Below are 25377 nucleotides of genomic sequence, written 5' to 3' on the forward strand. Positions count from 1 at the left end.
AGAAAACAGAGTTAACGTTTCAGGTCCGGTGACCCTTCCTCAGAAGTTCTGAGGAAGGGTCACCGGACCCGAAATGTTAACTCTGTTTTCTCCTCCACAGAGCTGCCAGACCTGCTGAGCTTTTCCAGCAAATTTGTTTTTGTTCCTGATTTACAGCATCCGCAGTTCTTTTGGTTTTTATTAGGGATTAACCAAGAACAGTCAGCATAGTTTCGTTAAGGGGCGGTCTTGTCTGACAAACTTTATTAAATTTTTCAGAGCTGACCAGGTGTGCAGACAAGGGCAGTGTTTTTGATACAGGTTTCTTGGAACTCAGCAAGGCTTTCAACATGTGGACGATACGAAGGTGAGTCACGTTGTGGACAGTGCGGAGGGCTGTTCTAGGTTACAAAGGGACATTGATAGAAAGCAGAGCTGGGCTGAGAAGTGGCAGATGGAGTTTAACCCTGAAAACTGTGACGTGATTCATTTTGGAAGGACAAACTTGAAAGCAGAATACAGGGTTAACGGAAAGATTCTTGGCAGTGTGGAGGAGCAGAGGGAACTTGGGGTTCATGTTCACAGTTCCCTGAGAGCTGCCACCCAGGTGGATAGAGTTGTTAAGAAGGCGTATGGTGTGTTAGCTTTCATTAATAGAGGGATTGAGTTCAAGAGCCGTGAAGTTATGCTCCAGCTATACAAAAGCCTGGTTCGGCCACATCTGGAGTATTGTGTCCAGTTCTGGTCACCTCATTACAGGAAAGATGTGGAAACGTTAGAAAAGGTGCAGAGGAGATTTACCAGGATGTTGCCTGGAATGGAGGGAAGGTCTTACGAGGAAAGGTTGAGAGAGCTAGGGCTTTTCTCTTTAGAATGACGAAGGATGAGAGGTGACTTGATAGAGGTGTACAAAATGATCAGAGGTATAGATAGACAGCCAGAGACTTTTTCCTAGGGTGGAGGTAGCTTTTACGAGGGGACATAGTTTTAAAGTGAAAGGAGGTAGATATCGGGGAGACGTCAGACGTGGGTTCTTTACTCAGAGAGTGGTCAGGGCATGGGATGCATTGCTGGAGAGGGTAGTGAAGTCGGCCTCATTAGGGGCAATTAAGTGGCTATTAGATAGGCATATGGATGATTGTAGAAGGTAGCGGTGGAGGTTAGATAGACCTTAGGTTTAGGGTAAAAGTTCGGCACAACATCGTGGGCCAAAGGGCCTGTACTGTGCTGTACTGTTCTATGTTCTATGTTCCATAAGGTCCTGCACGGAGACTAATAACAAAGGTAAGAGCCCGTGGAATCCAAAGAAATTTGGCAAGTTGCATTCACAGTCAGTTCCCAGCCCCCTGCCACTTTAGCTTAAACCATCTCTAATCACACTGGCGAATACTCCCCCTAGGATCTCACTTCTGGTGCTGTCTAGGTGCAGCCTATCTGGCTTGTACTGGTTCCACCTTGTCCAGAACCATGTCCCACTAAACTGAAACCCTTCCCCTTTGTCCAACGTATCTCGATCCAAATACTCATCCCATAAAACTTGCCATTTCTACTTTGACTACCTTTGAGGCCTACTTTTTAACTTGCGTTTTAACTCCCTATATCCTGCTTTTAGGATCTCATTGCTTTGATTACCAATCTCGTTGGTACTGACGTTTATCCCACTAACAGGCTGTTTACCCTCCCACTCCAGAATATCCTGCAGCCACTCTTGAGACATCCTTGAAGCTAGCACCTAGGAAGTAACATATCATCTGAGTCTTGCTTGTAGCCACAGAAATGTCTGTCTATTTCCCTTAAAATTGACCATCTCACCAATTATGATGTCATTCCCACACTTATAACTCCTCTTGTGTGCAGCACAGCCAGCTGTGGTGCAACAAATTTGGCTGTTGCTATTTTCCTCTCACAGGATATCTCCCACAATAGTAGCCAAAACAGTGTAGCTGTTGTGTAAAGCTATGTCTACAGCGTACTCTTGCAAAACGTGGGACCCCATGATTTCACTTTTTACTATTTAGGGTCATGACCCTCACTTTGGGAAGCTCAGCACAGGTCATAGGACAGGCATGCTTTCTCATTTGATTTGATGATCTTATCCCCAGATAATCTTTGCCTATCGTCCATTGTTTCCCTTCCATTATTTACCCATCTATGCTGTTCTGAGCAAGAGGAACAAACTTGGAGGATACCTATAATTATCTTGATCTTGTCATTCTATGTTGAACCTGACTTAACTCTGTCAAGTCACCCTTGACAACTCAGCAATCATCTTGTTTGGCAGACAGAAGTCTGGGCTTCTTTTTGCTAAAAGCACTCCTTTAAAAAAGAATTCCCCTGCTCTTGCTTTTCTCAAACAAGAAAGTGTGGGGATCTTGAAAATTTCTTCTTCAGGGTGATTTGTTCAGCTGCTTTGGCAGATTCCTCTGCTTCTTATTGCTTTTTTTTAACTGGTTCGTCCATCTCTTTGACTCTCAACCTGCTGTCGCATGCACTTTAAACCTTGTGTAATCACCTTATTTTTCTAAAGTTGGTACACATCCCGTTAACTTCTGCTGTGGCTTCCCATTCTCCTGAAATGTTTAGCCTTTTATTTGCAAGGGGACTTAAATAAAAGAGTAAGCAAGTATTGTTACAAATTTACAGGTCTTTGAGGCAACTACACCTGGAATACTGTGCTCAATTTGGGTTTTGTATTTAAGGAACAATATAACTGCTTTGGAGACAGTACAGTGAAGGCTGTGGTTGGTTTGCTCGCCAAGCTGGTTCATTAGTTTGCAGACGTTTCATTACCCTGCTGGGTAACATCAGCAGTGCAGCCTCCGATGTATTTTCCCGCTTGCTATTTAAACTCTGGGGTCTGTTGAAGTTGATTACCTCATTTCCGGTTTTTCTTTGCAGTGGTGTGTATATATTTGTTTATTGATGGCCTTTTTGGTAGAGAACCAGACCTCTAGAAATTCCTATGCTTGTCTCTGTTTGGCTTGTCCTAGGATCCTGACATTGTCCCAATCAAACCGATGGTTCCCCTTGTCTGTATGTGTGGAGATGAGTGAGTATTGGTATGTCTTTTTGTTGCTAGTTGGTGTTCATGTATTCGCATAGCCAATTTTCTTCCTGTCTGTCCAATGTAATGTTTGTTGCAGTTGTTGCATGGAATCTTGTTTATTACATTGGTTCTGTTCATAGTGGGTAAAGGGTCTTTGGTTCTTGTTAATAGTTGGCGTAGGGTTGATGTAGGTTTCATAGGAAGCTGCACTGATGATGTTACCCAGCAGGGTAATGAAATGTCTGCAAACTATGAACCAGCTCGGCGAGCGAACCAACCGCAGCATCCACAACCCGAGCTACAAATCTACTCAAGAACCATAAATACAGTGAAGGTTCACTAAGTCCTTTCCAGGGATGAAAACACTATGTACTATGAAGAAAAGCTGATTAAATTGTGTATATGCTGTAAGGGTTTGAAAAATTGGGAATGATTAAGATTATGATCAGACTTGACGGAGCAGAAACTGAGACGTTTTCCATGGGTGGGAAATCTAAGTCAAGGGGACAAAATTTTAGGTTTGGGGCTGATGACTTAAGACTTAAAATGAGAAATTTCTTCTCCAAAATGGTTGAGATTCTTTGGAATTCTTTACCCTGGATGGACCAACATTGAATATGTTTGAGGCCAATATGGACTGATTTGTGGTGTCCCTGTAAACCCAGGGATAGGGGACCAGAGTGGAGTCGATTGAAATACAAGATCAGCCATGATCTTTTTGGAAGGCATGCAGAATTGATTGGCTGTGTATGGTTCGTTTATGTTCCTGTTTCTCATGTTCTTATGCCCATTAATATCCACTTCAGCTCCCTGTGATTGCTGACATTATAATGGCTAATTGCTTCAGACGCTATCTATCCTTCCTTCAGCTGTAATTCCACCCTTAACCCTTATATCTTTGCAACTACCATTCCATCTCCAACATTTTGTCCCCTTCTGCAAGTACCTTGAACATATTAATGGGTGATGAGAACAAATAGTGTCTGGCCAACAGTAACCTTGAGGCTAAGGTTTTTTGTCCTGCTTTGAATTTCTGCACCTCCCGCGTGTTTTGTTTCCTATTCCCAAATAGCAAGCTTTGTCTTCACACACTTAACGATTTCTATTTAAAAGTATTATCCTTCTAACCATTGGCCCACGTGGTGTCAAAGAAGTCTAACAAAACATAATCAGTTAAGGCCTAAATCACAATATTCCATCTTCTCACCTGTCAAACATACTTACACAGAGCATAGTCACTATAGAAATTAAAACAGGATAACTGGGCTTGAAAAGTGTTGAAAATGGCAAGATGAATAAACTACCCTGTAAATATCTGCTTTCTGTCATTTCTATGTATTTTATTAGCAAAGTAGAAAGACTAACAGTGAAATCAAATCACATTCCAGTACAAGAGACTATTCTAAATATATTTGCTAACTTTCTTATTTTCTTCTCTGTGCACAGAGGGTTGATTATCCTGATCACAAAGATGGGGAAGATATTGAAATGAAAGCTGCAGATGTACCAACCAAGAATTTGGAATATAATGAGGAAACAATGAAGCTTGTGCTTCCTTCTGGTTTGTATCCAGTACTGATATGTCATCTTGCATCTTTGTTACACAGACGGGGTTGGACAAGTTCCACGTTTATGGACTAAGTTGACAAATTAAAAGAGAGCACCATAATTGTTAATAAGTGAAATACTGGATATCTAATTTAAATATAAACTGCTGGAGGATCTCAGCAGATCTGGCAGCATCTGTGGAGAGAGAAACAGAATTAATGTTTTGAGTCCAATTGACTCTCTTCCCCAGAACAACCCCAAAATTAGGAAGTATCGTTGATAGGGAAGAAGGTTATCAAAAATTACAGAGGGATCTTAATCAGATGGGCAAGTGGGCTGAGGATTGGCAAATGCAATTCAATACAGATAAGTGTGAGGTGTTGCACTTTGGGAATTCAAACCAAGGTAGGATTTATACAGTAAATAGTAAGGTCCTGAGAAGTGTTGTGGATCAGAGGGACCGAGGAGTTCAAGTATATAGTTCATTGAAAGCGGCGGCACAGGTGGACAGGGTGTTAAACAAGGCATTTAGCATGCTGGTGTTCATTAGTAGAGGCACTGAGATTTGGAACTGGGATGTTATGCTACAGTTGTATAAGTCGTTGGTGAGGTCACCCTGTTATAGGAAAACATAGTTAAACTGGAAAGTATGCAAAGAACACATGCAAGGATGTTGCCAGATGAGTAGGCCTGAGCTTTATGGAGAAATTGGCGAGGAGAGGACTTTATTCCTTGGAACATAGGAGAATGAGGAGTGACCTTATTGAGGTGTATAAAATCATGAACAGCATAGATAGGATGAATGCATACAATCTTTTTCCCAGGGATGGAGAATTGAAAATGAGTGGGCATAGGTTTAAGGTGAGAGGGGATAGATTTAAGAAGGACCTGAGGAGCAATGTCTGATGCATATATGGATTGGGCTGCCAGAGAAAGTGGTTGAGGCAGGTACAATAGCAACGCTTAAAAAACATTTCGATAGGTATGCGGATGAGAAGGGTTTAGAGGGATATGGACCAAATGCAGGCCAAATGAGTGGGCAGAATGGTCAGCATGGACTAGTTTGGGCTGAATGGCCTGTTTCCATGCTGTATTACTATGACTCAATGACTGTAACTGTTAATGCTATTTAACTGGATTGTTATCAGCTCCCTGTAATGCATTTTAACCAGTCATTTTTATTGATAGGCTAGGTAAAGGTTGGTAAGCTCCTGCTTCCCAGTTTTCAGATTATCTGATCACTTTATTTTTTGCCTCACTACCATTTTCCTCCACATTAAAGTACAATTCTTTTTCGTGGGATGATCTTGGGAAAGTGATGGTGTACCATTTTCTTGTACTACTGCAGTTTATATAGATATACCATGTAGTTGTCAGTCAGGATGGTTGTCGTCTGGAGGGAAATGTACAAGTGGTTTCCTTTCTTATGCTATCCTTGTTCTTTTAGGTAGTAGAAGTTGCAGATTTAGAAGGTATTGTCTAAGGAGTGCGGTGGTAATTTATTCAGTTGTCAATTTCGTAAGGAAATTGAGTAATTGTTTGAAAACAAAACATTTGGGCTATTGGGAAACGGTGAGAATTAAGACAAACAGAGCTATTAATGTTAGTTCTGCAAAAAATAATTCAAATTCATGCTGGATTATTTATTGTTATTTCTAATTTCGAAATGGTCTATTTTCCCATCTTTTAACAAAATAAACGAAATCAGGAATTTGTCCTAAAATTGATGTTAAGCCTACTCCTCTATAGTTTCTGGGCACATTCTGTTGCCTTTCTCAAAAATAGGAATTATGTTACCTATCTGACACTACTCTGGCCCTACAACTTTATCCTACCAGCTATTATACCTTGAGAAAGGTTTAAAAAATCATGAGGGGCATATATAAGGCGAATAGTCAAGGTCATTCCCTTAGTGGGCAAATGTGACTAGTTTAGATTAGGAAACTTGGTCGACAAGGCCGAGTTCGGCTGAAAGGGCTTATTTTGGTGCTAGATGACTCTATCTACCAGGATCTTATCAACTTTGTTCAGATTGTTAAATGCATTTATTTTTTAAACTTTGTGCATTAACTTCTAGCTCATCTTATCAACCAATGTCAAGTCTACCTATTCTATCCACTTGGTAACTACAGAAACAAAATAGTTACTCAAAATTTCTACTTGTCCTGTCATTACCTTTTGGTTTACTATGTCCTTAATGGTCTTATTTCTGTTACCATCATCTATTTTACATTGATGTACCTGTAAAAGTATTTCACTGTTTAGTTTCACATTCCTTGATAGTTTCAGTTTCTCAAAAATAGGAAATGCATTACCTGTCTGACACTGCTGACTCTACAACTTTATCCAACCAGTTATTATATCTTTATAAAGATTTACAAAATCATGAGGGGCATAAATAAGGTGATTAACCAAGGTCTTTTCCCTAGGGTGGGCAGTTCAAACCAGACAGCACAGGTTTAAGCTGAGAGGGGAAAAATTTAAAACTAACCCAAGGGGCAACATTTTCACACAGAGGGTGGTGAGTATATGGAACAAGCTGCCAGAGGATGTGGTAGAGGTGGGTACAAAAGACATTTGGATAGGTACATGGATAGGAAAGCTTTAGAAGGATGTGAGCCAAAAACAGGCAAATGTGACTAGTTTAGATTAGGAAACTTGGTCGGGAAGGCTGAGTTTGGCTGAAAGGGCCTGTTTCAGTGCAGGATGACTCTATCTATTAGGGTTTTATCAACTTTGTTCGGATTGATAAATGCATTTTTAAAAAAAAACTTTGTGCGTTATCTTCTTGTTCATCTTGTTCAAGTCTACCCATTTTATCCATTCGGTAACCATAGAAACAAAATAGTTACTCAAAATTTCTACTCATCCTGTCATTACCTTTTGGTTTACTATGTCCTTAACGGTCTTATTTCCGTCACCATCTTCTATTTTACACTGATGTACCTGTAAAGTATTTCACTGTTTAGTTTCACGTTCCTTGATCATTTCTCTTTGCCTACCTAATTATTTGACTTCTCTCTAAATTTCATCTCAATCTATTACCCTGTATTTCACTGCCATCTACATTCTTAATATACACATTTTTTTTTCTACTGCTCAGTTGTTCCCTTTGTATGTTCATTCCTTTTAGCAAAATACATTTTTCCTGCACTCTGAACACTATTTAAATGTTCCTCTAAATAACAGTTTGCCAAAATAGTTGCCCATTTATTTTCCCAAGTTGTATTCTCAGCTCTCAAAATCAGATTTTATCCAATCTACTAATTTGGTTTTTGTCATATTTTTATCCACTCTAATATATCAACAGAAGAATGTTATGTTACAGTCATTGTTGCCTAGATGTTCCTCAGTTTCTGTTCTTTGCACTAATTTGTTCCCCATCAATGAATCTTCCTGTGTTGAAGTTTTTACATATTTGATGAGTAGGAATCAAGCACTATAGTTTCTCTGTTCTCTTATCCCCTCTCACCCCTTCTTCTGTACGGTTAAGAGTGGAGCAGTTAAAATTCCCCATGATTATTTTGGAGTTCTTTTTACTCTTTTACATATTTTTTCCTCCCCCTCCCTTCTACAAATAGGTAGTCTGTAAGGGACACCTATTAGTGTAATGTATCCTTTATTATCTTTTCTCAATCTGTAAGGACTCTATTATCCTGTTTTTTCTTTCCACACCCATAATGTGATTCTAAGAAGCATTGGTATTCCAGCTGTCTGTCCCTTATCTCAGTCTTTTCTAAGAGAGTCTTAGTCTGTCATTTTTCACTCTGTCCTGATTATTACTTATCCATGTCTCAGTAATTCCTACTATATCTGGTTCCTTCCAGTAGATGATTGCCTCCTGACCTGCTGTTTGATTATGTACATTGTGTTGTTGTAATGAATTTTAACTAATTTAACTCATTTTTTACTTTAGCCATCTTATTAAACTCTGGGTCTATAATTGTATTTCCTTGTCATCAATGTCTTCCCTATGTTTATCTGTTCTGTTCTGTTGTATCTACATTTGAGTTGCTTGCATTTCTTGTGGATCCCTTTTCGGCACCTCCCTCTTATACCATTCTATTTAGAGACTACTTCCTCATTTTGGGGAGGAGTTCCTCTCTAAATGTTATTTGTTCCAGTATGGATAACATGAAGTGTATTTATTCTCTCCCTCTGAGTTCCTGTACAGCTGCTGAGATATGCCATACTCTGGTACTAGCTAGACAACACAGCCTTTGGGATTCTTGTGTGTGGCTTTACAGGATGCTATCTATTTTCTTGATCATTGAGTCCCCTATTACTACCACGTTTCTATTCTGCTTTTTCCCACCCTGGTCAGTTATAGTGCCTTTTTATGCATTTTGGTTTAAAATAGTGACAGGGAGATCAATGTCCCTACCAGGAACAATAGACCTGCAGAGGGCAGACTGTCATCTCGTGAGTGGCGCCCTATTGTCCTACTGTCAAGCACTAACCGATGCTGTAAGTTCTGCTTCCTCACAGGTATCGGCCATCTGGACAGACCCCGCAGAGGGAGGGCATGACATCGTGCTACACGAGTGGGTGCTTGTGAAGAAGGTCCACAAGGAACCATTAGATGCGAAGTGGGAGGGATCATAACAAGCACTACTGATCACCCAGTTAGCTGTCAAGGTCCAGGGAAAGAAAGCCTGGATTCATGCCTCCCATATCAAATGGACATTTTGCGAAACAGGAGAAGTAGACAATAAATAACCACCATGGCATATATGATCCTTAATTTCAATTCTGGTTTTGTTCTAGATGTGTATGTTGTTTTCTCTTTTATAAAGTGCAGTTGCCAACAGGCTGTTAATATGAGCCATTTCCCCACAATCTCCTCCAATACCCGAGAGACTCCCAGTGGTATCTTTAAGTTTTTTGGGTGATTCTCTTTGAGGGGTGTCAGTAGAATCAAAGGGGGTATCTTTTAGTCAATTAAACCTCTTGAAATCTGATGCAGAACATTCTAAAGTGTATATGTCAGTGAGATAAACAACTTTGACCAGCAAAATATTCAATGCAATCAATTCTTGTAAAATCTAATGATGATCATGCTAAACTGCATATCTCAGTGAGGCAAGCAGCTTTGAACAGCAGAACATTCAATTCAATCAAACTTCTTAAAATCTAAATAAAATCCAAAGAACTGTGGATGGTATAAACCAGAGTCAGAAGCAGAAGTTGCTGGAAAAGCTCAAAAGGTCTGGCAGCACGTGTGAAGGTAATTCAGAGTTAATGTTTTGGGTCCGTGACCCTTACTCAGAAGTTTGGATCTTAAAATCTCATGAGGCTAATATTAAATTGCATATATCAGTGAGATAAGCAACTTTGAACAACAAAACGTCAAATTCAATCAAACTTTTTTTAAAATCTGAAGAAGCTATCCCTACAGTCCATATCTTCAAAGGGAGAGGCACACTGACACATCAAAATCTCTAAGTCCATCAAACTTCTTAAAATTTTATGCAGATCATATGAAAGTGCATATTCTCAGTGAGATAAGCAGATTGCCACATAAAAATCCTTACATCCATCAAAACTCTTAAAATCTGATGCAGATCATAGTATAGTGCATATCTCAGTGAGATAAGCAGCTTTCAATGGCAAAACATCCAATTCCGTCAAGCTTCTTAAAATCTAAAGAGGATCATACTAAAGTGCATTTCTCAGTGAGATGAGCAACTTTGCAGAGCAAAACATCGAATTCAATCAAACTTTTTAAAATCTGATGCAGATGTACCTGCAGTGCATATCTCAGTGAAATAAGCAAATTAGTTCTTCAAAGTTTATGAAACTTCTTAAAATCTTATGTAGATCATACTAAAGTGCACATCTCAGTGAGATAAGGAACTATGAACAGCAAAACATTCAATTCAATCAAACTTTTTAAAATCTGATGCAGATGCTCCTACAGTGAATATCTCAGTGGGATATGCATCAAAATATCTCAGGCCATGAAACTTCTTAAAATTTGATGTAGATCATACTAAAGTGCATATCTCAGTGAGGTAAGCACACAGTTACAAAAAAATCCCCAAGTCCATCAAACCTTTTAATCTCTGATGCAGATCTTAGTAAAGTGCATATCTCGTGAGATAAGCAACTTTGAAAAGTCTAATTCAATCAAACCTCTGAAAATCTAATGAGGACCACACTAAACTGCATATCTCAAACAGATAAACAACTTCCAACAGCAAAACATTCAATGCAATTAAGTGTCTTGAAATCTATTGAGAACCATACCAAATTTCACATCTCAGTGAGATAAGCAGCATATGCAAGCATATCTCAGTGGGGCAAATTCCTTGGCACATCAAAATCTCCATTATCGCCAAAATTCGTTAAACCTGATGCTGATGTCCCCACAAGTGCATATCTCACTGAGACAAGACACTTTGAACAGTAAAACATTCAATGCAACTAATTTTCCTAAAATCTAATGAGAATCATACTAAAGTGCATTTCTCAGTGAGTCAAGCAGCTTTGAAAGCAAAACATTCAATTCAATCAAACATTTTGAAAAGTCATGCGGTATAATGCATATCTCAGTGGGGTAATCACCTTGTCACAGCAAAATCTCCATTATCCCCAACATTCTATCAACCTGATGCTAATTCTCTTACTGAGATAAGCACTTTGGCACATCAAAATCTCTAAGTCAATCAAACACCTTAAAATCTGATGCTGAACATTCCAAAGTGCAATCTCACAGATATAAGCACATGACCATATCAAAGTCTCTAAGTCAATCAAACTTCTTAAAACCTGACATGGGCCATATGCATATATGGATCAAGTGCATACCTCAGTGAGATAAGCAACTTTTACAGTAAAACGTTCAATGCAATCAAATGTCTTAAAAACTAATGAGGATCTTACTAAAGTGCATATCTCAATGAGATAAGCAACTTTGAATAGTAAAACATCCAATTCTTTCGAACTTTTTAAAATCTGATCAGGATGCTCCCACAGTGTATATCTCAGTGAGATAAACACCTTGGCATGTCAAAATCTCCACTATCACCAAATTCCTACAAAGTACTAGCACGTTCTTATAATTTGTTGTATCTGTAACTAAAGTGCATAACCCTTGAGTTATGCAAGCTTGCACAAGAAAGGCATCATCCCCATACCCAAGAAAACATATGTAGTGTGCTTTAATGACTACCACCCAATAGCTCTGCTTTGAGGCTGGTCATGGCCCACATCAACTCCAGTCTCCCAACCTGCCTCGATCCACTACAGTTTGCCTACTGACATAACGGGTCCACAGAGGATGCCATATCCCTAGCCCTGCAGTCATCCCTGGAACATCTGGACAACAAAGCCACCTATGTCAGACTCCTATTCTTTGACTACAGCTCCACCTTCAACACTATTATCCCTCCAGACTGATCTCAAAACTGCGTGACCTCGGTCTCGGCTCCTCCCTCTGCAACTGAATCCTCAGCTTTCTGACCCATAGGCCACAATCAGTGAGGTTAGACGACTGCACCACCTTCACAATAATACTCAAAACTGAAGCCCCCCCTGCAAGGATGCATCCTCAGCCACTTACCGTACTGTACTCCCTGTTAATCTACTACTGTGTTGCCAAATTCCAAATAAACGTCATCTACAAGTTCACTGACAACACCACCGTAGTGGGGCGGATATCTAACAACGACAAGTCAAAATACAGAAGGGAGATAGAGGGCTTATTGACATGGTGCAATGAAAACAATCTCTCTCTCAATGTCAGCAAAACTAAAGAACTCATCATCAACTTCAGAAAGATAGGTGGAGAATGCGCCCCCATCTACATCAATGGAACTGAGGCTGAGAGAGTGAACAGCATCAAGTTCCTCGGAGTGACGATAACCGACAACCTGTCCTGGACTTCCCGACAAATACAACAGCGAAGAAGGCATAACAATGCCTCTTCTTCCTTAGGCAGCTCAGGAAATTTGACATGTTCATAAGGTCCTTCACCAACTTCTACAGATGCACCATTCAAAGCATACTGTCTAGGTGCATAACAGCCTGGCATGGCAACTGCTCTGTCCAGGACTGTAAGAAACTACACATGGTGGACTGCACAGCCCAGACCAACCTTCTATCCATGGACTCTATTTACATGGCTTGCTGCTTTGGAAAGGCGGCCAACCCCATCAAAGACCCATCACACCCTGGTAATGACCTCCTACAACCTCTTCTATCAGGTAGAAGATATAGAAGCCTGAGCGCACACACAAGCAGGTTCAGGAACAGTCTCTTTCCGGCCGTTATCGGAATGCTGAATGAATTCTAGCCTCAAATAATGTACTCTGGATGCCTCTAAGTCTTTTTGCTCTGTGCATCCTTTGCTTGCTGTGATCTGCCTGTACCGCTCGTAAACAAAGTTTTTCACTGTATTTCGGTACACATGACAACAAAATCAAAATCAAATCAACTCAAAATCAACAATTCTTGCCAACTTCTCCAAAGTGCTGAAATATTCTTTTAATCTGTTGTATTTGTTAATAAAGTGCATAACACAGTGAGATAAACAACTTCACATTCGAAAATCAACATAGAACCATTGAACCCCTACAGTATGGAAGGAGGCCATTTGGCCCATTGAGTCCACACCAACCCTGCAACGAGCATTGCACCCAAATTCAGCCTCTTACCGTATCCTGTAACTCCTCATTTACCATGGCTATCCACCTAAACTGACACATCCCTGAACACTACGGACAGTTTCAGTATGGCCAATCCACCTAACCTGCACATTTGTGGACTATATGAAGAAATTGGATAATTAGGAAGAATCACATGCAGACATGGGGAGAACAAGCAACCTTTGCCTGAGGTTGTAATTGAATACAGGGCCCTGGCCCTGTGAGGCAGCAGTGCTAATCATTGACCCACCGTGCTTGTTTCCAGCAAACTTCTCCAAAATACTGATATAGTCTTATAATTTTTATATAGTGCATAACCTGATCAGATAAGCAAGTTTGCACAAATAAAATCAATGTTTCCAGCAAATGTCTCTTCAATGCTGACATAATCTTAAGCTGTGTACTACATGTTAATGAAGTGCATAACTAGTTAAGATTAACAACTTTGTAGAAGAAAATTAACAGTTGTAGCAAACTTCCCCATGATACTATTTCTGACTCCTCCCTTCTCTTCCTCAACATCTCTGTTTCAATTTCCTGGGATATTCCAAAGTCCACTACAACCCACTGATTCCCAATGTTACTTTGATTATACATCTTCACACTCTGCTTTCTGTAAAGACTCTATTCCATTCTCCAAGTTCCCCTGTCTCCATCACATCTGTTCCAATGATGTCAAATTCAACAATAGGTCCACCTTCTTTCTCAGCTGATGATTCTGCACCACCATGGTTGCAGGGCCCTCAGCTGTGTCTGATCCATCTCCTGTACTTCAGCCCTCACCCCTTCTTTTCCCTCGTCCTCACCTGCCATCCCTCCAAAATCCACACCCAAAGCACAGCTGCCATTTCTACCACATCTAGCAGGATGCTGCCACCAGATAGATATTCCCCTCCCTCCCTTGTTAGCCATTTTCAGTACCATTGTCTCTGTTGCCCCACACACCGACAGCTGCTTCCCATGCAATCGCAGATGTAACATCTGCCTGCTTACCTCCTTTCTCCTCACAACCAAAACATTGGATCCACTAATTGTCCCCATTGGCAGCAGTTCATCCTCCCAGGCTGACCTTTACACATTTCTTTGTCTCCACAACTGTTTTCTCTCTCAGGGCTCCATCTTCGCCAATCGTTTATTCTCCCCCTTCTCTCCCCCTATCTCCCAGCCATTCCCAATGGTCAACATGGTGGTTCAGTGTTGCCTCATAGTGCCAGAGTCTGGGATTCAATTCCATCCTCAGACGTTATGTTACAGTTGTACAAGTCATTGGTGAGGTCAGACTTGGAGTATTGTGAACAGTTTTGGTCACCCTGTTATAGGAAAGACATAGTTAAACTGGAAAGTGTGCAAAGAAGATTTACAAGGATTTTGCCAGGACTAGTAGGCCTGAGTTATAGGGAGAAGTTGACCAGGATAGGACTTTATTCATTGGAATGTAGGAGAATGAGGGGTGACCTTATTGAGGTGTATAAAATCATGAGGGGTATAGATAAGATGAATGCATACAATCTTTTTCCCAAGGATGAGGAATTGAAAATGAGAGGGCATTGGTTTAAGGTGAAAGGGGAAAGATTTAAGAAGGACCTGAGGGGCAACTTCTTCATGCAGAGAGAGGTACGTATATGGAACGGGCTGCCAGAGAAAGTGGTTGAGGCAGGTACAATAGCAACATTTAAAACACGTATGGGTGGGTACCTGGATGGGAAGGGTTTAAGAGGGATATGGACCAAATGCGGGCAATTGGAATTGGCGAGTGGGCACCATGGTAAGCATGGACGAGTTTGGACCTAAGGGCCTGTTTCCATGCTATATTACTCTATGACTGTATGACTACCTGTGTGGCGTTTGCACATTTGCCCCATGTCTGTGCAGGTTTCGTCTGCTTCGTCTGCTTTTCACCCATAGTTCAAAGATGTGCAGATTACGTGGATTGGCCAGACTAAATTGTCCATAGTGTCCAAGTATATGTAGGCTAGACAGATTAGCCATGGGAAATGCAGGGATAGGGCGGGGGTGAGTATAAGTAGGATGCTGTTTGGAGAGCCGATGTGGACACGATGGGCCAAATGGCCTGCTTACAGACTGTAAGAATTCTATGAATCCCAGCTATAATCAGTTCTGAAGAAGGGTCACTGGATCTGAAATGTTAAATGGGTTTCTCTCTCCACACAGGCTGCCAGACTTGCTGAGTTCTTCCAACAATTTCTGGCAACTTTGGTTTTTTTGATCCTGAACTTCCAGATTCTTTAATTCAATGGACCAGAGGAACTATAAGGCCTGCATCATTTTCAACCCTGGGGAAAAACAAGTATGACAAGAAGCACTCCAAATTTTAAGACTTAATAAATATTCACTAGTCTGATAACTACCACTGTCATTGAGTTAAAACATGTTTTCTTTATTTTGAAATGCTGTCTTTGGTGAAGAGGAAGAAAATGGGAGCCATCCCTATAATCTCTTTCCTGTCTGTAATATCCAGCTCCCAGTTCCCGAATCTCTGATCAATTATAGAAAGGAATACACAAAGCAGAAACATCTTATCAAAGTGTCGCAATAAAATACTGAATAGTGGGATGAAATTGAAGAGCGAATACAGTGTGTCATGGTGGAGAGTTAGGCAAAATGTAACCCAGCAGTCTTAAAGGCTGTTGCTATTCTGGCAGTACTAATGCTGATTATTATAATTATCATTATGTTCTGGTACTTAAAAGTTTTACTGTGGATGTTGTTACAGTAGACTGACATCCTCATATTGGCTGTTTTGCTTCAAAGGAAACAAAAATGAGAGGTGAGAAATGATTCCTCCATCTGAAATCAGGAACTTGTAATATAAGGCCCCTTTTCTAAAGAAAGATAAAATGGCAATGAAGGCAGTCTGGAGAGGTTTGTTAGCTTGATTTAGGTTTGGAGAGACTGTTTTATGAGAGGAAGTTCAGAAGGTTGGGCTTGTTCTCGTTAAGATTTTAGAAGAATGAGCGGTGACATTATTGAAAGACACAAGATTCTTAGGGGGCTGGAAGAGTTAGATGCAGAGAGGTTGTTTCCCTTTGTGGGACAATCTAGGACAGATGGCATAATCTCAGAGTAGGGGAATCTTAAAACAGAGATTGGAACAATATTTTTCTCTCAGAGGTAGCGAATCTGTGGAATTCTTTATCAGAGAGGATTATTGAGGCTGGATTGTTGATTATATTCAAAGCTTAGAGAGATAAATTTTTGATCAGTAAGTGAATCAAGGGTTGTGGGGAAAAGGCAGGAAAGTGGAGCTGAGGATTATCAGATCAGCCATAATCTAACTGAATGGCAGTGCAAACTCAATTTACTGAGTGGCCTACTTCAGCTCCTACATCTATGGTCTTAAGGGCAAAACTGGCAGAACGCTGGATCTAATATTCTGTCTGGTGTTTGTGCCATTTCAATGGGTTTTGGGTAATTTACTTAGTCTCACTAATTAATGATATTTTTCTTTTGATTATTTTAACTGCCTACAAGGTTTCAGATGCACAGCAGCCAGTGTTGAACACAAACACAATCTAATAAAATTAGAAGTGGCATGAAATTAGAAGATTACAAAACAAAACCGGAATAACCTCCTAAAGATGTTTTGAGGGATCGCTGTATGGCTAATATTGTGATTTGTGATACATGGGTATTGATCATGTGCACACCCATCCGATTGGCTAAGGACTGCATGATGCACTTGTTATGTACATGTGAAAAGGTTTGAATCAGCCAGACGTGCAAAAGATGCCAGGTGTCCCTGTCCCCTCTGGATCTGTGTGGCACAGAAGAGATGAACCACCAGTGACAGAAGACAGGGAGGGGAAATGAAAGCTAAAGATTTATGAGAAGGGAGAGTGTGCTTCAGTATTAGAAGTGTATAGTTTGAGTTGTTCTGTAAATCATTGCCCAAGTTTGTAACATTTGATTTTCTGGGCATAGGAGAGCAATGGTTTTAATTCGGGGATTTGTTTTAGTTGTGTATTCCTTATTGAGCTGATATATATGAATCTGTAAATGTTACTGACATTTTCAGTTTGCCATGTCTGTTAATGGGTGTTTAACCTTATCTAATCTTGGTTTAAATTTTAATAGACCACAAATAATTTCCTCTAACATTTTTAACTCTTTGGCAACTTTCATTCCAGGGAACATAGTTTTGCAGAGCAATATAGCTACAAGTATTGCCAGGGCAATGTAAATGCAGTTCTTCCTGGCTGGAACCTGAAATGGTAGTAGGAAGTATTTATTCTGAGAGCTTATCTAGATATTGAAAATTACTATTGAGTAATAAGTATATAAAAACAGATGAATTAAGAGCAGAAGTAGGCCATTTTTTCCTTTCAAGCCTGCTTTGCTGTTCAATGAGATCACAGCTGTTCAGTTTGTGCTTTGAATTCCACATTTCCACCTGGCCCTGATCACCTTTAGTTTGCTTGCCTAACAAAAATCTACCTCGACCTTAAAAATACTCAATGGCTCTGCCTCCTCCATTATCTGAGGCAAAAATTCCAATGTGGCACATCCATCTGAGAAAAGAACTTACCTCATCTGTCCTAAAGTGACTGAATATTAGGTGACTCCTAATATTAAAACAGTAGCCCCCTAGGTCTGGGCTCACCCACAAGAAGAAATATAAATTTTCCACATCTTGTCAAGACTGGCCAGGGTCTTATACAACTTAATCAAGTCACACGTCACTCTTCGAAACTCTGTTGAAAACAGGCTCTTCACCCTTCCCTCATAAACAAGGTGCTCATTCCAGCTATCAATTTAGTAAAACACTTCTGATTGCCTCCAACAAATTTACATCTTTTCTTAAATAGGGAGACCAAAACTACGCACAAGTACTTGAGATATAGTCTTAACAATGTCCTGTACGACTGAACCAGAACATCTTTGTGTTTATACTAAATTCCTCTCATCACAAATCCACAAATTTGCCTTTTTAATTGTTTCTTGTACCTGCATACTAACGTTTTGTGAGTCTAGCACTAGAACAGTGCTGGGCAGTTTAGTGACATAATGGTTAGCACTGCTGCCTCACAGCATTAGGGACCAAGGTTCAATTGCAGCCCTGGTTGACTGCTGTCTGGAGCTTATGTGCACTCCCCATGTCTGCGTGGGTTTCCAGTGGATGCCCCAGTTTCCTCCAAAATGTGTAGGTTAGGTGGATTGGCCATGCTAATTTGCCCTGTTGTGTCCAGAGATGTGCAGGTTAGCTATGATGAATGAAGGGTTGCAGGGTCACTCTTCTGACGACCAAAGCAGACTGAATGGGCCAAATGGCCTCTTTCTGCATTGTTGGGATTCTATGATTCTTGCACCTAGACACTCTGCACCCCGTAGCTGTTATCTGTTTGGGCAATGCTCTACTTTATTTTATATTCTAAGACTTCCTGTGCTAACATAAATATGAAGAGACTCGCTGTACTCTTCTCAAACGAAAAAGTACCGTGAAGGAAAATATTCATAGACTCAACCTCAGAAGTGAATATCACTCAGCAGAAGTGTAGGGCTTTCGTCGGTAGATGGTGGTGTGTGGGAATTATGAAATAATTTCAGTTGTTTCTGCATCCCTTCTTGTTCATCAGCATTTTCATTGTTGGTATCAACTATAGTAACAGCTCAGAAGTAAGGTATCTGCTGTGCGGACGGAAGGTGAGTTCTGGTTGCTTGTCATTTTGTGTGTGTTGTCTATATTATTATTCATCTGGAGATAATTATCTTGTGCTGTAATGTTGTGAGTAACTTTATTTTATGTATGCTCTAATTTTATTATATTTCCCTTGTGTCACCTGATTTACAGCTTTTTAAAGCAAAACAGTGAATTCAAGATGAGGGAAGTGCTAAATGATTGAGAAGAATAACTCTGTCATTGAGCATGTTAATTTTCAGCGCTGGTAATTGTATTTTCAAACTGTAACAAAGGGACTCGTCGAAACTTTCAGTTGACAAGACTGCAAAAAAGTCTTCAATTTCTCACTGTTTTAACTGCATCTTTTAACACTCAAGAAATAATTTATTTCAGTGCAGAACGTAAATTAGGTGTCAGATGCATCTGATTATATACTTGGAAATTTATTGGACATACAGTGTTTCACTCCAAAAAAAAGTTGGGAACTACTTGTTAAATCCTATCTAATCATTTTCTTCTGCACCATTCCTGCATCTTGCGGAGCGGTATTAAAGATTTTGAGAATAACAGGATTTGTGTATGTGTATTGCTAGTAAGAAATCTGCTCATTAGGGAAAAAAAATTAATCAATCAGTTTTAAACTAGATATTTTTAGCGATGGAATGTGTAAATATTGTGGTTAAAACACTTTTTATCAATTCATGAATATTTCTGCCAATAATTAGCAACATGTTCAATGGTTGATGCAGATTTAATTTAACCTGTACACTACATCATCTAAATAAATGCCCATTGAGTCTGAGAAGCCATCCATATTTGTCACCATTATACAGTGCACTCTGGAATGGAGATTTTATGCCATTTTTCCTAATTAGTTCAACTTAATTCTGACCTCATAGGTCAGAAACAATTTCTGTCTGGATTGTTTGAGAGCAGTTAGGAACAAGAATGACGATTTTGATTTCCTATTCTTCGGCAAGAAGGCCGATTAATTTTAATTCCTGTACTGTCGACAGGCTGAAGTCAGCTAACTAAACCCCAACGATTGAACAAACTTTAGACTTTTTGTGTTGTTTATGGCTTAGTTTTACAATAGGTTTACTAACTGGGCATGCTGCTATGTTCTCAGCTTGTCATGTTCATAGTTCAACTTTGGGAGGGGGAGAAAATCATTACTGTGAAAGTAAATATCCAACGTAGATGGACTCTGAGATGGTGTCTGTTGCAGGGTAAATGTTGAATTACATTCTACAGCGTCAGAACAGATTGATATGCATGGAATTTATTTTTGATATGCGTCATTAAAGGTGCACAGTGAGCTGTGCCCTCTAGTCTTTCATCATCTCTAGCAAATAGTTGTTTAGGAAACTGATTTTTACAAAGTAGTTATACAATAACCTCCCACAATTATGGGGGAAAAAAAGCAAGTAAAGATTTAGATGGCAAATGTGTTATAAAATTAGATTTAACATGTGAGTTAAAGAGCAAAAATAAACTATAGTTACGAAGTACTTGAGAAGCAATTCAATATAAGAAGATTGTGTACAGGCAGTTACTGAACAACTGTAATTAGATTTCTCTGCAAACCCGTGATGTCCCAAAATGGGAAGGAGAAATTGAGCAATTGGTAATGTAGGTTGTTGTAAAAAATGCATTTGGTAACGAGGAGGCCAAGTGTGCACTTGGACAACTACAATTTTTTTTTAGCAGATTAATGTTCACAGGGCTCACAATTTGCTGTTATGAATGGTCCACAGTGAACAAGAGGTTTATGTTTAGTCAGTGGTGGACGACTCTAATCATAATTCATAGAGCAGTAAAAGTGATATCTAGGACTTAAAGGCTAAAATGCTTGAGAACAGGCACTGGCTTAGCAATAATGTCTCCTTAACTGATAATCCAGAGGCCCAGGGTAATACCGTGAGGATATAGTTTGTCCTCATTGACCAGAACTGACCATTGCAGCTGGTGGAACTTAAAAGTTAACTTCCAGAATTCTGAAATTAACGTTTAGTCTCAGTAATGGTGCCGTGAAACAATGATTGTTGTAAATACCCATCCGGTTCAATAAAGCCTTTTAGGAAAGAAATCTGCAGTCCTCACCTGACATGGCCTACATGTCACACCAAACTCAGCCACATGATTTATTCTTAACTGCCAACTAAAATGGACAAGTTAGCCACTTTGTTGCAGCAAACTGCTACAGTAAAGTCAAAAAGGTGTAAAACCAGACAGACAACCTAGTTTTCTGAAAAAGGGTCTAGGCCCGAAATATCAGCCTTCCTGCTCCTCTGATGCTGCTTGGCCTGCTGTGTTCATCCAGCTCTACACCTTGTTATCTCAGATTCTCCAGCATCTGCAGTTCCTACTATCTCTGAGACAACCTAGTCTTCTGGCTGTGGAAGTGAAATAAATTGTGGGGAGATGTGTGGCAGAATCAAGTGACATGTCCGACAACGGGAGTAACTTGCACCATCTTTTAAGCTTTTCACAAGTGGTATGGCATTGCAAGATTCTTGCTAGGCAGTGGTGAGATGCTGATTAATAGCGATTATTGCTTGTTAACCATCTTGTGAATAGTTTAACCTGCCTCATCAATGGTCAGCAGTCAGCTCTCACCTTACTGAACTTAGGTGAGCTCAATGTCGTGAAAACCCGACAAGGAAACCAGAGCAAACACCTGGAAATTCAGATCCCCACTTTCTCCAAACAAATACATGTTGGAAACAGAGTACCAACCTCTCAGAGCATATTCCATGGCCACTGGCTACAGGTTGGCCTCATCCCCATGGTCATTAACATCCAACATGTTGCTAGCCTCTAAGAACCTTTATGACACACCTCCGCGCCACTTGCAAGATGCTTCTGTGCTTTAGTGCTGGATTGAGGGCTTCACTAGCAACCATCAGCATATTGCTGTTGTGGGGACATTGTTTGTTCAGGGTCACACACCCTCGCTCAAGGACTGAACTGAGCTGCATCTTGAGTATCATAGAGAGTTACTTTTCTTCTTACATGCACACAAACTAGGAGAGTTAATAGAAAGTTATGAATAATTGCAAGTGAAATTGAATGCAGAGGTAAAGAAGTTGGGTTCCAGTTAATTAGTCTTGGTAAAAGCACATCAGAAGTACTGTGTTCACTGTCTCCTTATTTAACGGTGATGGTGTGTGTGGTAGAAGCAGTTCAGAGAAGGATTATGAGACTAACACCATGCATAGGCTGGTTATGTTATGAACATAAAGTTGGACGGGCTCGGCTTCTAGCCACTGGAGTTTAGAAGAGTAATAGGTGAACCATTTGAAATGTAAGATTCTGGGGGATGTTAACGGGGGGAGAAAAAAAGGATATTTTCTCTCATGGAAGTTTCTGTTTAGATTTCTGTTCTGGGTCACTGTTTAAAAAGCAGGAGTCACCGCCTATTTAATGGAGGTGAAGAGAATTTTTTTTTCTCTAAAGGTTTGAGTCTTTGGAACTCTTTCTCAAAAGGTGTTAGAACCAGGGCTGCTTCATCTTTTGAAGAAGGCATAGATAAATTTTTGATAAACAAACATGTGAAAAGTTATTGTAGGAAGATGGGAATGTGGAATAATCAGATCAGCCATGATCTATTAAATGGCAGAGCAAAGGGCTTACTCCCACTCCTCATTCACACATTCTTATAACTGAGACTGGGAATTCAGGGGCAAGTAATTCATGTTCTGACTCCCTAAAGCCTGCTGACCATCTACTAGATTCAAGTCAGGAGTATAGAATATACGCCACTTCTCTGAATGTAGCTCCTACAATACTCAAGCAGCTTAACACCATAGAGGAAAAAGTAATCTGCTTGCTTGGCATTTGCTCCATTACCTTAAACATTTACTCCTTTCATCAATATAAAGTGGTGGCAGTGTGTATCTACACTGCAGAAATTTAACAAGGTTTCTTTATGGGCACCTTCCAAACCTGCAACTTCTACTAAATAGAACAAGGAGAACAAGCATATGTGAGTACCACCAACTCCTCTCCAAATTCTGAGACCTAAGACTCTGCTTCCCCTCTGCAACTGGATCCTTGAATTCCAGACCTACAGACCACATCAGTAAGGACAGGTGACAACATCTCCTCCACAATAATCCTCAATACCGGTGCTCCACAAAGCTGTGTACTTTTTCCCTTTACTATATCATAGAATCGCTACAGTGTGGAAGCAGGCCATTTGGCCAGTGGGGTCCACACTGGCCTGATAAACAGCATCCCATTCAGACCCACCCTCCTATCCTATCCCTCTAACCCTGCATCTCCCATGACTAATCCACCTAGCCTGGACATGATAGGCAATTTAGCATGGCCAATCCACTTAACCTGCACATGTTTGGACTGTGGAAATAAACCAGAGCACCTGGAAGAAACACATGCAGACACAGAGAATGTTCAAACTCCATACAGACCGAGGCTGGAATCAAATCCAGGTCCCTGGCGCTGGAATCAAATCCGGGTCTCTGTATTTGCAGTTGAGAAACAGTTTGCTATTTTATAAAGGCAGTATGCTTTTAAGTTAAACATTGTTTCCATAAAAAGTAACAATTGAGCTTGTGACACAGCAAGCCTTTGTGATTTCAGTGAGTGTGGATTCTGAATCTTACTGAATTTAAGTAGAAAATTTTGAAAACGCAAGAGTACCTGCTGAAATATTGACTCATGTTATGTCACGATAAATGCTGTGTATTCTTTGTTTTGATTTCAGGTTACCAATGATTACGATTGCTCCGTAAAACTTTGCTTGAACAATGTGACAATTAATGACAATATTGTTCCATATGTTATTACAGAATGACAACAAAAGAGAAACAGATCCTATGTGTTGGGTTAGTTTGTTTGGACATAATTAATGTGGTTGATAAATTTCCTGTTGAAGATACAGACACACGGTAAATAATGTCATCAATGATTTGTGCAAAGTTTTCAGCGTTTTTGCAACCTTTTGTAATTTTATCGTAATCATTTTAGCTAACTTTTCAAATTAATTCTGATTTTAATTACTTTACATGTGAACAGTTACAGAACTGCTTTCCCACAAAGTTCCTAGAAATCCAGGAAAGTTTGTTTTGTTCGGTTATCTCTTTCAGTCAAACATATAAAATTTCTTGTTTCTTATCCAATATATTGTAATATTTTTTAAAAATGAGCAGATAATTTATTTGACTGATGTTGGCTGAGTATGGATGTTGGACAGGACATTGCAAGGACTTAATCTGTTTATTTTTGAAAAAGTAGTGTGATACCTTTTGTATCCACTTAGTTTAATGTTTCTTCTGAAAGGCGCCTTTAACAATACAGAATTCCCTTAACGTTGGAGTATCTCATTACTAATGGGCTTAGGCTAACAAGTGGCAAGTGACAAATCAAACAAGTGCCAGGCAATGAACATTTCCAACAAGAGAGAATCAAACTCATCCCTTGATATTTAATGGCATTACCATCACTGAATCCCCCACTATTGGCATTCAGGAGTTACCATTGACCAGAAAATGAACTTTCATCATAAATACAGTTGATAGAAGAGCAAGTCAGAGGCTAGGAATCCTGCAGTGAACAACTTACCTCCTGACTCCCAAAATCCATTCCACTTTCTACGTTTCTGCAAGAATGAAGGATAGGTGTGGCAAGTTACATGAACCTTGGATGACCAGGGATGTTATGACCTTGGTCAAAAAGAAAGAGGGAGCATACATAAAATCTAGGAGGATGGGAACTGATGATCCCTTGAAGTATATAAGGAAAGTAGGAAAGAACTCAAACAAGAAATTAGAAGGGCTAAAAGGGGTCATGAAAAGTTGTTAGCAAACAGGATAAGGCAGAATCCCAAGCCTTTTTGTACATATGTAAAAAGAGTACGGATGATAGTATAAGGTAGGGGTGAAGGTTAGATAGACCTTAGGTTTAGGGTTAAAGTTCGGCACAACATCGTGGGCCGAAGAACCTGCACTGTGCTGTACAGTTCTATGTTCTATGTAGCCAGGGAAAGGGTTGGCCCATTCAAGGAGAAAGGAGGGAATCTATGTTTGGACCCAGAAGAGAGGTCCTAAATGAATTCTGTGTGTCGGTACTCACCAAAGAGATGGAATTGGCGGAGGATGATCTCAGGGAAGGGAGTGTCTGAGCCAAGTTGCTATTAAAACGGAAGAGGTGTTGAGCATCTTAAAAAAATTTAAACAAGATAAGTCCCCAGGTCCTGATAATATCCATGCCAGAATATTGAGGGAGGCAAGAGAACAAATTGCTGGAGCATTGACAAACATCTTTGTATCCTCTTTAGCCACAGGTGAGGTCCCAGAGGGCTGGAGAGTAGTCAATGTTGTCCCATTGTTTAAGAAGGTTAGCATGGATAATCCAGGAAATTATAGGCCTGTGAGCCTCACATCAATGATAGGGAAATTATTAGAAAAGATTCTCTGGGATAAGATCTATGCACATTTAATAGCAATTGTGTATGTGCATGTGTATCGGAGGGGGGGGGATTGGGAGAGAGGAGG

General features: G+C 40.0%; 1 long non-coding RNA gene across 1 annotated transcript; it reads left to right on the forward strand.

Annotated features, from left to right (window-relative positions):
• Positions 1–258: 258 nt before the first annotated feature.
• On the forward strand, positions 259–9292 carry LOC125483277. The gene is made up of 3 exons (XR_007262230.1): positions 259–346; positions 4472–4586; positions 9062–9292. It is a non-coding gene; the product is annotated as an uncharacterized LOC125483277 (long non-coding RNA).
• The last annotated feature ends 16085 nt before the right edge of the window (positions 9293–25377 follow it).

The sequence above is a fragment of the Rhincodon typus genome, chromosome 6, assembly GCF_021869965.1.
Source record: "Rhincodon typus isolate 14 chromosome 6, sRhiTyp1.1, whole genome shotgun sequence".
Lineage (NCBI taxonomy): Eukaryota > Metazoa > Chordata > Chondrichthyes > Orectolobiformes > Rhincodontidae > Rhincodon > Rhincodon typus.